Source organism: Otolemur garnettii, unplaced genomic scaffold (genome assembly GCF_000181295.1).
Source record: "Otolemur garnettii isolate 467f Iridium unplaced genomic scaffold, OtoGar3 scaffold00038, whole genome shotgun sequence".
Taxonomy (NCBI): domain Eukaryota; kingdom Metazoa; phylum Chordata; class Mammalia; order Primates; family Galagidae; genus Otolemur; species Otolemur garnettii.
Window position 1 is genome coordinate 73,396 of NW_003852433.1, and position 13,461 is coordinate 86,856.

General features: G+C 39.6%; 1 non-coding gene and 1 pseudogene across 1 annotated transcript; both read right to left on the reverse strand.

Annotated features, from left to right (window-relative positions):
• Positions 1–9,819: 9,819 nt before the first annotated feature.
• On the reverse strand, positions 9,820–9,888 carry LOC111725382. Its single transcript, XR_002773456.1, has one exon. It is a non-coding gene; the product is annotated as a small nucleolar RNA SNORD2 (small nucleolar RNA).
• A 547-nt stretch (positions 9,889–10,435) lies between these two features.
• On the reverse strand, positions 10,436–12,571 carry LOC111725353 (annotated as a pseudogene).
• Positions 12,572–13,461: the final 890 nt, after the last annotated feature.

Genomic DNA, 13,461 nt, shown 5'->3' on the forward strand with positions numbered 1-13,461 from the left:
CAAAGAAATGGGGTTATTTATTCTTTTTCTTATTGATTAGTTTGAGTTCTCTGTAGATTCTAGTTATCAGACCTTTGTCAGAAGCATAACCTGCAAAAATATTCTCCCATTCTAAAGGCTATTATCTGTTTGCTTTATTTACTGTGCTCTTGGCTGTGCAAAAGCTTTTTAGTTTGATCAGATCCAGTAATGTATTTTTGGTGTTGCTTCAATTGCCCTGGGAGTCCTCCTCATAAAATATTCTCCCAGGCCAATTTCTTCAAGTGTTTTCCCTGCTCTCTCTTCTAGTATTTTTATAGTTTCAGGTCTTAAGTTGAAATCTTATATCCAGTGAGAATCAATTTTTGTTAATAGTGAAAGGTGGGGGTCCAGTTTCAGTCTTCTACAGGTCACCAGCCAGTTCACCCAGCACATTTGTTAAATAGGGAGTCTTTCCCCCACTGAATATTTTTGATAGGCTTGTGTATAATCAAATGATGATAAGCAGCTGGGCTCATCTCTTGGTTCTCTATTCTGTTCCATAAATCTACTGCTCTGTTTTTGTGCCAGTACCATGTTATTTTGATCACTATAGATTTATAGTATAGCCTGAAGTCTGGTAATATGATACCTCCTGATTTGTTCTTATTTCTGAGTAATGTATTTACTATTCGAGGTTTTTTCTGATTCCATATAAAACGAAGTACTATTTTTTCAAGTTCCTTGAAGTATAGCAATGGTGCTTTAAAAGAGATTGCATTAAATCTGTAGATTGTTTTGGGTAGTGTGGACATTTTAACAATGTTGATTCTACCCAGCCATGAATATAGTATGTTTTTCCATTTGTTAACATCTTCAGCTATTTCTTTTGTCAGAGTTTCATAGTTCTCTTTATAGATATCTTTCCTGTCCTTTGTTAGGTAAATTCCCAGATACTTCATCTTCTTTGGCACTATTGTAAAAGGAATAGAGTCCTTGATTGTTTTTTCAGCTTGACTATTGTTGGCATATATAAAAGCTACTGACTTGTAAGTATTGATTATGTATCCTAAGATACTGCTGTATTCCTTAATAACTTCTAAGAGTTTTGTAGTTGAGTCCCTGGGATTTTCCAGGTATAGGATCATGTCTTCAGCAAAGAGTGAGAGTTTGATCTCCTCTGATCCTATTTGGATACCCTTGATCACCTTCTCTTACCTGACTGTTATAGCTAAGACTTCCATAACTATGTTAAATAGCAGTGGAGACAGTCAGTATCCTTGCCTCATTCCTGATCTGAGTGGAAATGTTTTCAATTTTACACCATTCAATATGATATTGGCTGTGGTTTTGCTGTAAATGTCCTCTATCAGTTTAAGAAATGTCCCTTCTATGCCTATTTTCTTAAGAATTCTGATAATGAAAGTATGCTGGATATTATCAAAGGCTTTTTCTGCATCAATTGAGAGAATCATATGGACTTTGTTTTTTCTTGTATTGATGTAGTATATTATATTTATTAGATTTGAATATGTTGAACCAACCCTTTAACCCTGGAATAAAACCAACTTAATATGGTGTATAATCATCATCTATATTCTAAATTCCCCTTGTGTCATTTCTAACATTTCTTTATAGATGGAATTCTCTGCATTAGCTACCTCATGGTTCCTTGGGGGTGAGTGGTTGCTCTGGACTGGTTTTTCAGGTTGCGAGGATTTTTCTGCTGATTCTCCCTCATGAGTGTTTTCTTTTCTGTCTTTTTTTTTTTCTTCCAGTTTTGGCCAGGGTTGGGCTTGAACTCACTACCCCAAGTATATGGGGCCAGTGCCCTACTCTTTGAGCCACAGGTGCCATCCTGAGCTTTTTCCTTTAACTGTTTCCCTACCCTAATTTCCCTGTCACTTCCTCTTGCTCTTTAAGTTACCATGCTTCTAGGGTTTTGATGAGTCCTTTTGGTACAAGACCAGAAGGATGAGAAGATTGAAGAGCAAGAAGGCAAAAAAGATTTTAAAAAAAGAAAGAAAAAATAGAAAAGAAAAAAGCAAAAAGAGAGAGAGTAAAAGGGAATATTGACAAAAAGAATAGAGGCAAAGAAAGAGGAAGACAAGAGCAATACAGGTGTACAGTAGGGTACTTTGACCCAACCTTAAAAACCTCCAACCCCTGGGGTGCCAGGTTGGGTGGTTCCCTTGAGGTCAGCGGTTCTTTGCCAGCCTGTTCAAACACAGTACCCCACCTCCACCAACTAGAGAGGAAAGGCAAATATGCTACAAATCAAACCAAAACAAGCAAACAGAAAAGTTTATGGAATAAAATTGAGGTAAAAACCTAATAATGGGGTAGAAACACTAGCAAAAATGAGGTTCTAATTGTTACAAAGAAGACAACAATGGAAATTATATTTAAACTGGAAGAATGAAGAAAGAAAAAAAAGAAATATCTAGAGGGAAAATATTGAAATTAAAAAAAAACAAAGCAGTATATATAACTTGCTGAATATTGTCTGGGCAACAAGATATCTTCTGGGGTATCACAATGCTGATATAGCTATACGAGATGGAGACTGGAGACCTCTGCTGATTTCTCAAATCCCAGAGGGTGAAAAGCCTAAATCTTTCCTCAGCCCACCTAAAAGACACTTTAAACTGCTAACTTTGGCTAAGCAGAAGCTTTCCCAGGAAAGCACGTGTCACTGGGATGGCTCCTGAAGTGGCTGTCCACTTACCCAGTGTGCTAAAACCAGTCTCACTCTATGCCCCTGAGGGCCAAGGCTGTAAGACTTCTCAGTCCCCACCTGTAGGCTGTTCAGTCAGTAGATTACTCACCCAAGGTCTCCCACCCACCCTCACTCTACAACCGTAAGGGCGGAGCTTGCTGGGGCAGTTCTTCCACAATGGCTCCCTGCTTCCCATAGCCAAACACTATTAGCTCCATCCAGCTCAGTGCTAAGTCCTGTGCGTAGACAATGCTTAAAGTTTTCTGCACTCTTGCCCAAGTTCTCCCAAGTAGTTCAACTGAGTGCCAAGTCCAAAAAAAAAAAACAAAATAGTACACAGGTAAGGCCTTTCTGGTTTACAATCTCACTGCTGCTGTGCTTACAGCTATCAGCGGGATTAGACCCAACAAACACATGCAACCACTTGCCAATTCTCCACTGCTTTTGTCCTCCTCATAGGGTCTTTTCACTGACTCCTTGTGTCCCCAAAGGGTTGTTTCTGGGCAAATCCTACCAGCCAGAGATGCCTGGAGTCTTCTCTTTACAGTCTTACCATGCACACTTGCAAGGAAGCGGTTACTCAGCTGCCATCTTGCTCCTTCCATACGAATAATAAAAACTGTGAAAAATAGCCATTAAACTCTTCATGGGTTGTAGGCATTTCACAAAGTTTTAGGATGCAATCAGAGTACATGACGGTAGTGTTTATGTTCCAGGAAAAAATTATCCATGAGGTAAATTGTAATTTGTTTTATTTAAGCCAATCCTTCATCTTGTCCTTTAATCCACTTCCCTGTATGGGGATCTTTATAGCTTTGTTTCCAAATTTCAAATAATTTGAAATTCAAATAATTTGAATGTGATCTTGCTATTTTCCCTATCTTACAATTCATCACATATTACATGAATTTGCTTTTTGTGTATTTACATGTATATATACACACTTTTTTTTTTTTTTTGAGACAGAGTTTCATCTTGTCACCCTCAGTAGAGGGCATCATAGCTCATAGCAACCTCAAACGACTGGGAAAGCAAATAACATAACTCAGCCACCCAAGTAGCTGGGACTACAGACACCCGCCACAACTCCTGGCTTTTTTTTTTTTTTTTTTTTTTTTTTAGAGATGAAGTCTCACTCTGGCTCAGGTTGGTCTCAAACCTGTGAACTCAAGCAATCCACTCATCTCAGCCTCCCAGAGTGCTAGGATTACAGGCATGAGCCACCAGCCCCAGTGCATGTTTTTAAAAGATCTAATTTTGGTCCTCTTTAAATGATTCCTCAGGGGATTAGATGACTCAAAGAGACTCACATCTTGAGCAAAAGGAATGACAAATCTGCAGATATCATGAAAGAGGTTACATTAATTTATTTTTAGTAGAGATGCTGTTTTGCCCTTGCTTAGGCTGGTCCTGAACTCCTGAGCTCAAACAATCCACCCCCTCAGCCTCCTAGAGTGCTAGGATTATAGGTGTGAGCCCCTGGGCCTGGCCATGTTAATTTAAATGATTAAGTTAAATAGCTTAAATTTCAATTTTTAGATAACTTGAATATAATCTTACTACTTCCTCTACCTAAAAATGTCTCACATATTAAACAAACGTTCTTTTTTTCTTTGTATATATTTTGTGAAAAACTTAGTCCTACTCAAATATGATTTATAATGGGGTATTGTCACTTCTAGGGATTTGGAGCCATGGGGAAAAAATACCTGAGAGGTAGGGTGCTGTAAGCCAGGGTAATTTTCAGTAATTGAGTTAAACTGCATTTTGTTTGCAATGTAATCATTTGGAGTTTAATTACTGCCATATTCTGGGTCACTGCACATACAAATGTAAGGATGGTCCAGTTTTTCTTATCTGAGAAAAACTGAAAAAAAGACACAACTCTAACTATAAATTATGAGCAGAGTTCTGTGAAATTGGTGTTCAGTTTCTCATGAAAGAATAAAAGATGGTGGTAACAATTTTGATATATGTCTTGACATGTAAAGAAAAGCTCACATTGAGCTGGGCTTTGAGTTTTAGTCAAACTTTATTGGCCAATCAGGCTCATTTTCAGACAGAGAGGAAGTCACCTGCATACCATTACAAACATAAAAAGATAAAAAGAAGGTTGTTTGCTGATCCTTGCTGGCAATTCAGGAACCTTGATAACCATGTTAATGGGAAAATACACAAGACTGCCAGTAGGTGTCAGGAGCAATACTGTATTCTACAAACTCAGCTGTGAGGCATTTATGTGCAGTGCTCCTAGGGGCAGGGGATGAGAATGTCATGTTGCAGAGGGGGCTGAGCGGTGCATCCAGGATTGAGATAGTCATAGTGGGGAAAATAACAGAGAGCCAAAGAGTGACACCTTGGGGCAATGATGGGGGTAGAGCTGGTTGCTCTCAGGGGCCTGCAATGAATCCACAAAGCTGACAGTGCTGGGGCAGGATGGTCCTTTGGGGCCAGATCATAGCCAAGTGAAGTTATGAAAGTAGAGGGTGGAACCTCCAGAGAATTGAGCTGGGACACGTAGGATTTGTGGATAAATGTCCAGGATTCTACAGTGCTCAGGGAGGGTTCATGGGGTCCAGGGTCTCACCTGCCCAGTGACAGAGATGATCATGGCAGTGGCTCAGCTGTAAAGTAGGCATTGAGGACCGACAGCATGGAACACCAACCAGGCTTGCCAAGGTCTCGAATTTTGGTTACTACATTATCTCAGGAATTTTGTGACTTATGGGAATATTGATGACATCTTCACTTAAGATTCACTATAGGCCACAATGGCTTTAAAAATAGCCCAAAATCAACCTTTCTGATTTATTACATGTATATCATCAAGACGAAATTTCTAGATGTATTATATAGTACCCAATATTAAACTTCAAGTTTAAAACAATTATATTCCCATAAATTTGTTTCCTTGAAGGTTTGCAAATCCCCCAGTACCTTACTTTTAGTTAATATTTATTAATGATGTTTTTACCTCTAGGAGGTTTATATTATAAAAAAAAAATTAAATCTAGATATGCTACTTTATTATTATATCTTATATTGTGATAAATAATTATACTAGTACACTTTACATAAGTATATATGGACGTTTATATACATACAACATATTTAACATTTTATACATACATATGTATATGTAAAGATTTTATGCTTAATCTTCAGTTGATACAGTGGTTGGGTAAGAGAACTTTCATTTTAATTTAATGTTCTCTGAAGTTTATTTTTCTTATTAATCATAGCTGTGTACATTAATGCAGTCATGGGGTACAGTGTGCTGTTTTTATATACAATTTGAAATATTTTCATCAAACTGATTAACACAGACTTCATGTCACTTTCTTAGTTATTGTGTTAAGACATTTATATTCTACATTTAGAAAGATTCACATGTACCCTTATAAGATGAACCATAGGCGTGATCCCACCAATCACACTCACTCCACCCATCCCCCCTCCCCTCCCTTACCTCTCCCCTTTCCCAATATTCTTGGGCTATAATTGGGTTATAGATCATTCAGTGTTGTGAGTATTTACCCTGAACTAATTCGTGGTACATATTCTCACTTGCTTTAGCCAAAGCATTTAGGAAGGTAGGCTCAGGAAAGTGGACGATCAGCATGTTTGCTAAATCATCCTGCTGAGCCACCCCCTAAAGTAACGGGAAAGGGTGGGACAGGGAGAAACTTGTTAAAGAACACAGAATTACAGCTAGCTGGGGGTATATCATCTAGTGCTCTATACAACACTGCAGGATGACTAGCCTTAAAAGTAATACATAGTTTCAAACATCTGGAAGGAGGATATTGAATGTTCCCTTCACAGAGAAATGGTAAATGTCTGAGATGATAATGGATATGCCAATTACCCTGATGTGATCACTACATAATATATGTATCCAAACATTACTATGTACCACATAAACATGTACAAGTATTATGTGTCAATTTAAAAAATAAAAGTAAAAAGGAAGGTGAAATTTGGCCATATTTTATTCCCATCTTACAAGGTAAATTCTTCTCCTAGTTTTTATTGCCAAGTGATGATTAGAAAGAAGAAATGCTATTGTTGGTTTATAATATACCTCAGTTATATGCAAACAATTTAATGGTCAAGAATAATAAAGTAAGCCAGGGGCTCTAGCTCATGCCTGGAGTCCCAGCTACTAGTGAGGTTGAGGGGGTGGATCACTTGAGCCCAGGAGCTTGAGTTCATCCAGATCAACATAAAGAGATCTTGTCATTTAATACCAAGAAGAAAAAGAGAAGAAGCTAATCTTAAATATTTTTGAGATTCATAGAGATGAATAGGTCATAAAGACAGTTTGAAATTGTTATTATATTTAAAATCTTTAGAAACCCTCCTACATGTAATGTGGTTTTTTCCTAAGATGCTGAGCTGATTTTAGTGACAATTGCAGACCCATTTAAATATTTTTGCATTTCACTAATGAAGCACTAATAACAAAACCTGCAGAAACCCGTAGGAGGCGCTGTGTTGGTGTCCACAGAGGGTCCTGGGCCAGAGTGCTTATGCCCTCCCCATCTCCATCCAACTTTCTGAAGCACCCACCTCACAGCCAGGACAAATAACACCTCTCTCTGCTCAGTTCTCAGACATTGACAAAGGTGACTTCTGGGCCTCAGGAACAACTTTGGGGACAATGCCACCCATGGGTGGTGTGGGGAAAAGCCAGTGTTCAAGTGGTGAGCCCAGAAATAAATGTGGAGTCCCTGTGATACAGGACAAGGTGGCACCGTGACCTGCCGCCTCAGCCCTGGTGGTGTTGATGCTGCTGCAGCTGGAGGAACCAGCTTGATGGAAGGGCTAGACACCTGCAGAGTAGACACTGGCACTTTGCTGTCTCCTCCCTGTGCACTTCTGGCTGATCAATTTCATGGATGGCACCTTGCTGTCTCCTCCAGTGCACTTGTGACTGGTAGATTTCATGTAAGTTTCCAAGGACTGAGAGTTCATTGGACAGCTGGCTTTAACTATCACAGACACATGCCCTAAAAGTCAACATTGAGTTCCAGCAAAACAACCCCTTGCCACTATATAAACCCCTGAGCAGAGAGCAGGAAGACAGACCTCAAAGAGGGAGCAGGAGAGCTGGTTCCCCTCCTGGGTTCTCTTTGCCAGGAGGTTTGGGTTTTTGTAGTTGTTGTAATTTTTGTTTCTGTGAATAAATCCTGACCTACCACTGATCCTGTGGTCCTTTGATTCATTCTTTGAATTGCCCAGACCAAGAACCTGAAACTCTGGTATCAGATTTGGCTAGCCAGCCAAGAGAGAAGACCAAGTTCTGGTATTACCTAAGTTTGGTGTTATTAGGTACTTCTCTGATACAGTAAAGAAAGAAAGATGCAGAAAAAATCATGTCATATTTTAGGTCCTACCCACTTAGTTTGTGGCTGTGCTATGTGGTTTACTTATATGGGCCTCTCCATTTTGACAAATGAGAAGAGAGGAGAGAATTAGTCTCTGGCCTGTAAACCTGTCACTGGATTAAGCAGAACAGCAACATTTTACTTGTATTTTTCTTGCCCAGGCCAGAGGGCAGTGGCATGATCAAAGCTCACTGCTGCCTCAAAGTCCAGGCCTCAAGTGATCCTCCTACCACAGCCTCTGAGTCCCTGGGACCACACGCATGAGCCACCAGGCCTGTCTATTTTTATAAAAAATGTAGTGGAATGAACTGGGCAATGTGGCTCACACCTATAATCCTAACATTTTGTGTGGTGGAGGTAGGAAGATCTTTTGAAGCCAGGAATTAGACCAGCTTGGGCCACATAGTCATAAAATCAAAAGGAAACAGAGAAAAACACAAGTAAAATGTTGCCTTTCTGCTTAATCCAGTAGCAGGTTTACAGGCCAGAGACTCTAATTCTCTGTTTCTCACTTATCAAAATGGAGAAGCCAATGTAAGTTAATCACCTAGAATAGCAGCAAGCTAAGTGGGTAGGACCTGAAATATGACATTTCTTCTGCATCTTTCTTTACCGAATCAGAGAAGTACCTAGTAACACCAAACCCAGAGACTCCACATTTATTTCTTTTTCCAGAATATTCTATATACCATATTTCTCGGTAAGAGCTGACATAGTGGAAGAACAGCTTTCCCCATCAGGTCAGTAAAATCAGTGTGACTCTGACAACACTGGCTATATTTCTCAGCCTGAGCCCCTCGCCTCTCCCACACTTTTCACACTCTTCCACTCCCACCTATGCCTGGTTTATATAAACCTTCTCCATAATTGAATGTTCAATGAGTGGATTCATTGGTTAATGGCTCTTTTATTCATTCCCTATTCATTTTGTTCCTTATCAAATAGGTCCTGAGGACCCCAGAAAAATGGTAACAAAAAAAAAGAAAACTGCAGACATGTTTCTGTCAGTGCGTTGAGAAAAAGGGCACGTGGGTGTTGGCTGTGGGGAAGACTGAGGATTACAGAGATAAGGCATAAAAGTGTGAGGGGGACACTGCAGGAGAGAGTGAGAATGTACATGATTATGCACGCCAAAGGGTAGGTTGTCCATTTGCTTTGGTTGTTGTCTCCTTAGCTGTACAGAAGCTTTTCAGTTTAAGTCCCGTTTATTTTTGTTGTTGCAATTGTCATGGAAGTCTTCTTTATAAAGTCTTTCTCCAGGCTGATATCTTCCAGTGTTTTTCCAATGCTTTCTTTGAGGATCTTTATTGTTTCATGCCTTAAATTTAGGTCTTCTGTCCATCTTGAGTCAATTTTTGTGAGTGGAGAAAGTTGTGGGTCCAGTTTCAGTCTTTTACATGTGGATATCCAGTTCTCCCAGCACCATTTATTGAATAGGGAGTCTTGACCCCAGTGTCTGTTCTTGTTTGGTTTATCAAAGGTTAGGTGGCTGTAAGATGTTAGTTTCATTTCCTGGTTTGACCACTATGGCCTTGTAGTACAGCCTAAATCTGGTATGCTGATGCCCCTGGCTTTGTTTTTGTTACTGAAAACTGCCTTAGCTATACAGGCTTTTTTGTTATTGCTGTTCCACACAAAACAAATAATTTTTTCCCAGTCTTGAAGTACAATGTTGGTATTTTAACAGGATGGCATCAAATCAGTAGATTGCTTTGGGAAGTACTGACTTTTTTTTTTTTTTTTTTTGCCTTCAAGTGATCAGTAATGAGTATTCTCTTCATTTCAGGTCAGTTCTGAAAGATGATTGGCATCATCTCAAATACTTAATATTTGAAATGTAAGGTGGTGCCCATAGCTCAGTGGGTAGGGCATCAGCCATACACTGAGGCTAGCGGGTTTGAACCCAGCCAGGGCCAGCTAAAAACAGTGACAACTGTAACAAGTGGTCTGATGTAAGCACATCAGATTGTATAAAAAAATCAACACGTTGTACCCCACATTTGTGTAAATGTATTTATGACCTATGTGATGTGACTTAATAAAAAAAATAGCTAGGTGTTGTGGCAGGTGCCTGTATCCCAGCTACTTGGGAAGCTGAGGCAAGAGAATCACTTAAGCCCAAGAGTTTAAGATTGCTGTGAGCTGTGACGCCACATCACTCTATCCAGGGTGACAGCTTTGAGACTCTGTCTCAAAAAAAATAATTTTTGAAATGTAATTTTTCTCAGTTCACCTACTTCATATTCATGATTCATAAAATTTTCTGTATTTTCTCCTGTAACTCTGTCCCATGTGTTGAACCAAGAAGAAACATTTTTGGGTTTGAGCGTAAAGTGATTTTCTCTACATAGTTTTTGTAGCTAAAAGTTTATCTGCCTTGCTCTAGATAAACTGGAGACCTGGCAGTTTCCAGCTTTATTATGGGACTGATACTCAGGAAGCCTGATCATCATTAATTGGATTTGCAGGAGAAAAAAATGCATGCAATGGTTCTTCAGTGGACACTTCAGTGAATGTAAAAACATGGGATCCATCTCTGATGTTATAAAAGGAAATGATTCCAACATCCATATCCAGGAAAATGCCTACTCGGTGTAATGGAAGTCTCCCTAAGAGGGGGGTTAAAAGCATAGTGCTGGCTGACAGAAGCTCTTCATTTCTCAAACCCACGGTCCACAGGCCAATATCTAAAGACAGTATAATTGCCTCTTGTCAATTAACAGATTCTTTACAAACACCCAGGTCACATTCTTTGCTTGTCCCCATGTCCACCTCCCAGTAATGGCATCCAGAGGTGAACAGAGGGGAGCCCAGGACACAGATTGAGTGTTCAAATCTCTCAGCACATTCTCTGCGATTCTGTGTGATATGTCCACAGTGGACGTGCCTCAAGTCATCAGAAATGATTAGTCGATTATTGGCTGTGTCTACATCAAAAGTCATATCTACTGTGGAAAGACAAAAAGATAAATCAGCAGATACACAGACTCTAAGCCTACTTTCAATTCTAATGTAAAGGCTCAAATATCTCAATCACTTATGTTTCTTTAAGCTACTCTTCTTCCCTAAATCAGAATTTTTCAGAAGAAACTTCCCAAGATTCCTCAGTTAAGTCAGATTTCATATAGAGAATGAATGAACATATTTGTCACAAGCACCTCTTACAGTGGGTAATCTTTTTACATTAAGTTCTTTTTACTTTATTAAAGTTTTTTTCCCCCTTTAGAGCATAAGATCCCTGAAGACAGAGACTAGGAATGTTGTTTACTCACAAAATTATACAATTTAACATAGACTCAGTCCAAATATAGACAACTAATAAATATTGTGAATGATTAGAAAACACTTTTACCTACTATAAAATAATATGAAATATTAAGTGTCAGAAATCCTTATTCTCAGGCCAGGCTGGTCCTATAGAGTAAGAATCTGTATTTTAACAAGCTCTCCAGGTAATTTAACACATGTTCAAGTTTGAAAAGCCATGTTTTGGGTCAGTCTTGCCCAGACAAATACAATGAAAACCATGTGTACAATTTAACATTTTTCTATAGACATATTTAAAATCAATAATATTGGCTCGGTGCCTGTAGCACAGTGGTTATTACGGCACCAGCCACATACACCAAGGGTAGTGGGTTCAAACACCTCCCAGGCCAGCTGAACAATGATGACATCTGCAATAAAAAATAGCTGGGTGATGTGGTGGGCGCCTGTAGTCCCAAGTACTTGGTAGGTGGAGGCAAGAGAATCACTTAAACCCACGTGTTTGAGGTTGCTGTGAGGTGTGACGTCACAGCACTCTACCAAGGGTGACATAGTGAAACTCTGTCTCAAAAAAAAAAAATTAAAAAGCAATAAAACATGCAAAATATCTTAAATAACATATAAGGCCATACATCAGAAATTATTGCCTTTCCACCTGGGGCATTACCCACATTTCAAAGGCTCAGTAGCCCTTGGTGACTACCATATTGGACAGCACAGGACTAGGACAACACCTAAATATTATATTTCCTTCAAAAACTCAAATCTATGCTCAGATAGATTAGAGGGGCATAATCTTTCTGGGGCTTAATATTTTTAGGTGCTAGAACTCAGCTAATACCCACATGTAATGCAGAACCTTTTGAACAGTTGTTTTTTCCAGGGCCATTGCTGGGGCTAAGAGCAGATTGCACAGATTTCTTACCACAGGATTTCAGCATCCTTGGGTTCTGGCGTAGAATTGCTCTCAGCTGGGCCTCTAATTTCTTGACTTTGGAAACCATCCTCTTCAGCAGATGATGGAACCTGAGATCATTCTTCTAACAGACCACAGAACAGAAAGGGCATGAGATGCCTTTCCATGGGCTTCCTTCTGGAGTGAGCCAATGCATCGGAGGCAGCGGATGTAGCCACAATTTAGGTACGCAGTGTTTTCAAGATAAGATAAGCAGGAAGGACACCAGCTTCCTTCTTTAAATAGTTCAGCCATGGCCACTATCTGTAGGAAAATGTACATGAATTGAATGACAATACTCCTTAGAGCGCTTTCGTCTTTACATGAGTAGGCATCTCAGTGTCTAGTAATAGGTAAAAGACTCACGGCCCTGAACCTATGATAGTTGGTATGCTAGTCAGAATAAAGGACATGATTCTTTCTTTGGCAAGTTGGTTTTGTTAAAGGGTCCAGACCCTGCTGGCCAGCCCTTGGAATAGGTCTGATGGGAGTTGAGACCTGTTTCCCATGTGAAAAATGCTCACTAGATTTCTTTTTTTATAAGACAGAGTCTCACTTTGTTTCCCCGGGAAGTGTGCCCTGGCATTATACTCACAGCAATTCAAACTCTTGGGCTCAAGTGATCTTCCTGACTAAGCCTCCTGAGTAGCTGGGACTATAGGTGTGTGCCACACCACCCCCAGGTAGGTTGTTTTAGTCTTTGTTCTATTTTTAGTAGAGATGGAGGTCTTTCTCTTGTTCAAGCTGGTCTCAAACTCCAGAGCTCAAGCAATCCACCATCCTTGGAGTGCTAAGATTATAGCATGCATCACCACACTCTGCACATGATTCTTTCTTTGGGAAGCTGGTGTGGAGAACAGGTCCAGATCCAGATGTCCAGCCCTTGGAATAGGGCTTATGGAAATTGAGACGTGCGTCCTGTGTTAAAAAAAAAAATGCACACTGGATTTTGAAAATATGAGAAAAAGAGAATGTAAATGATTTTATTAAAAACTTTTAGAGATTGATTAAATGATATAATGATATCACATTTTCTGTATTAAAATTTAACTCCCCCACCCTGCAAGTCAATAGGGTATTAGAAAATGTGTAATAACACATATGGGTTTCATTATATTTCTACTGGACAGCTGGGGGCTAGACTCAGACACTGTGCAACACTCCCCCCCCTA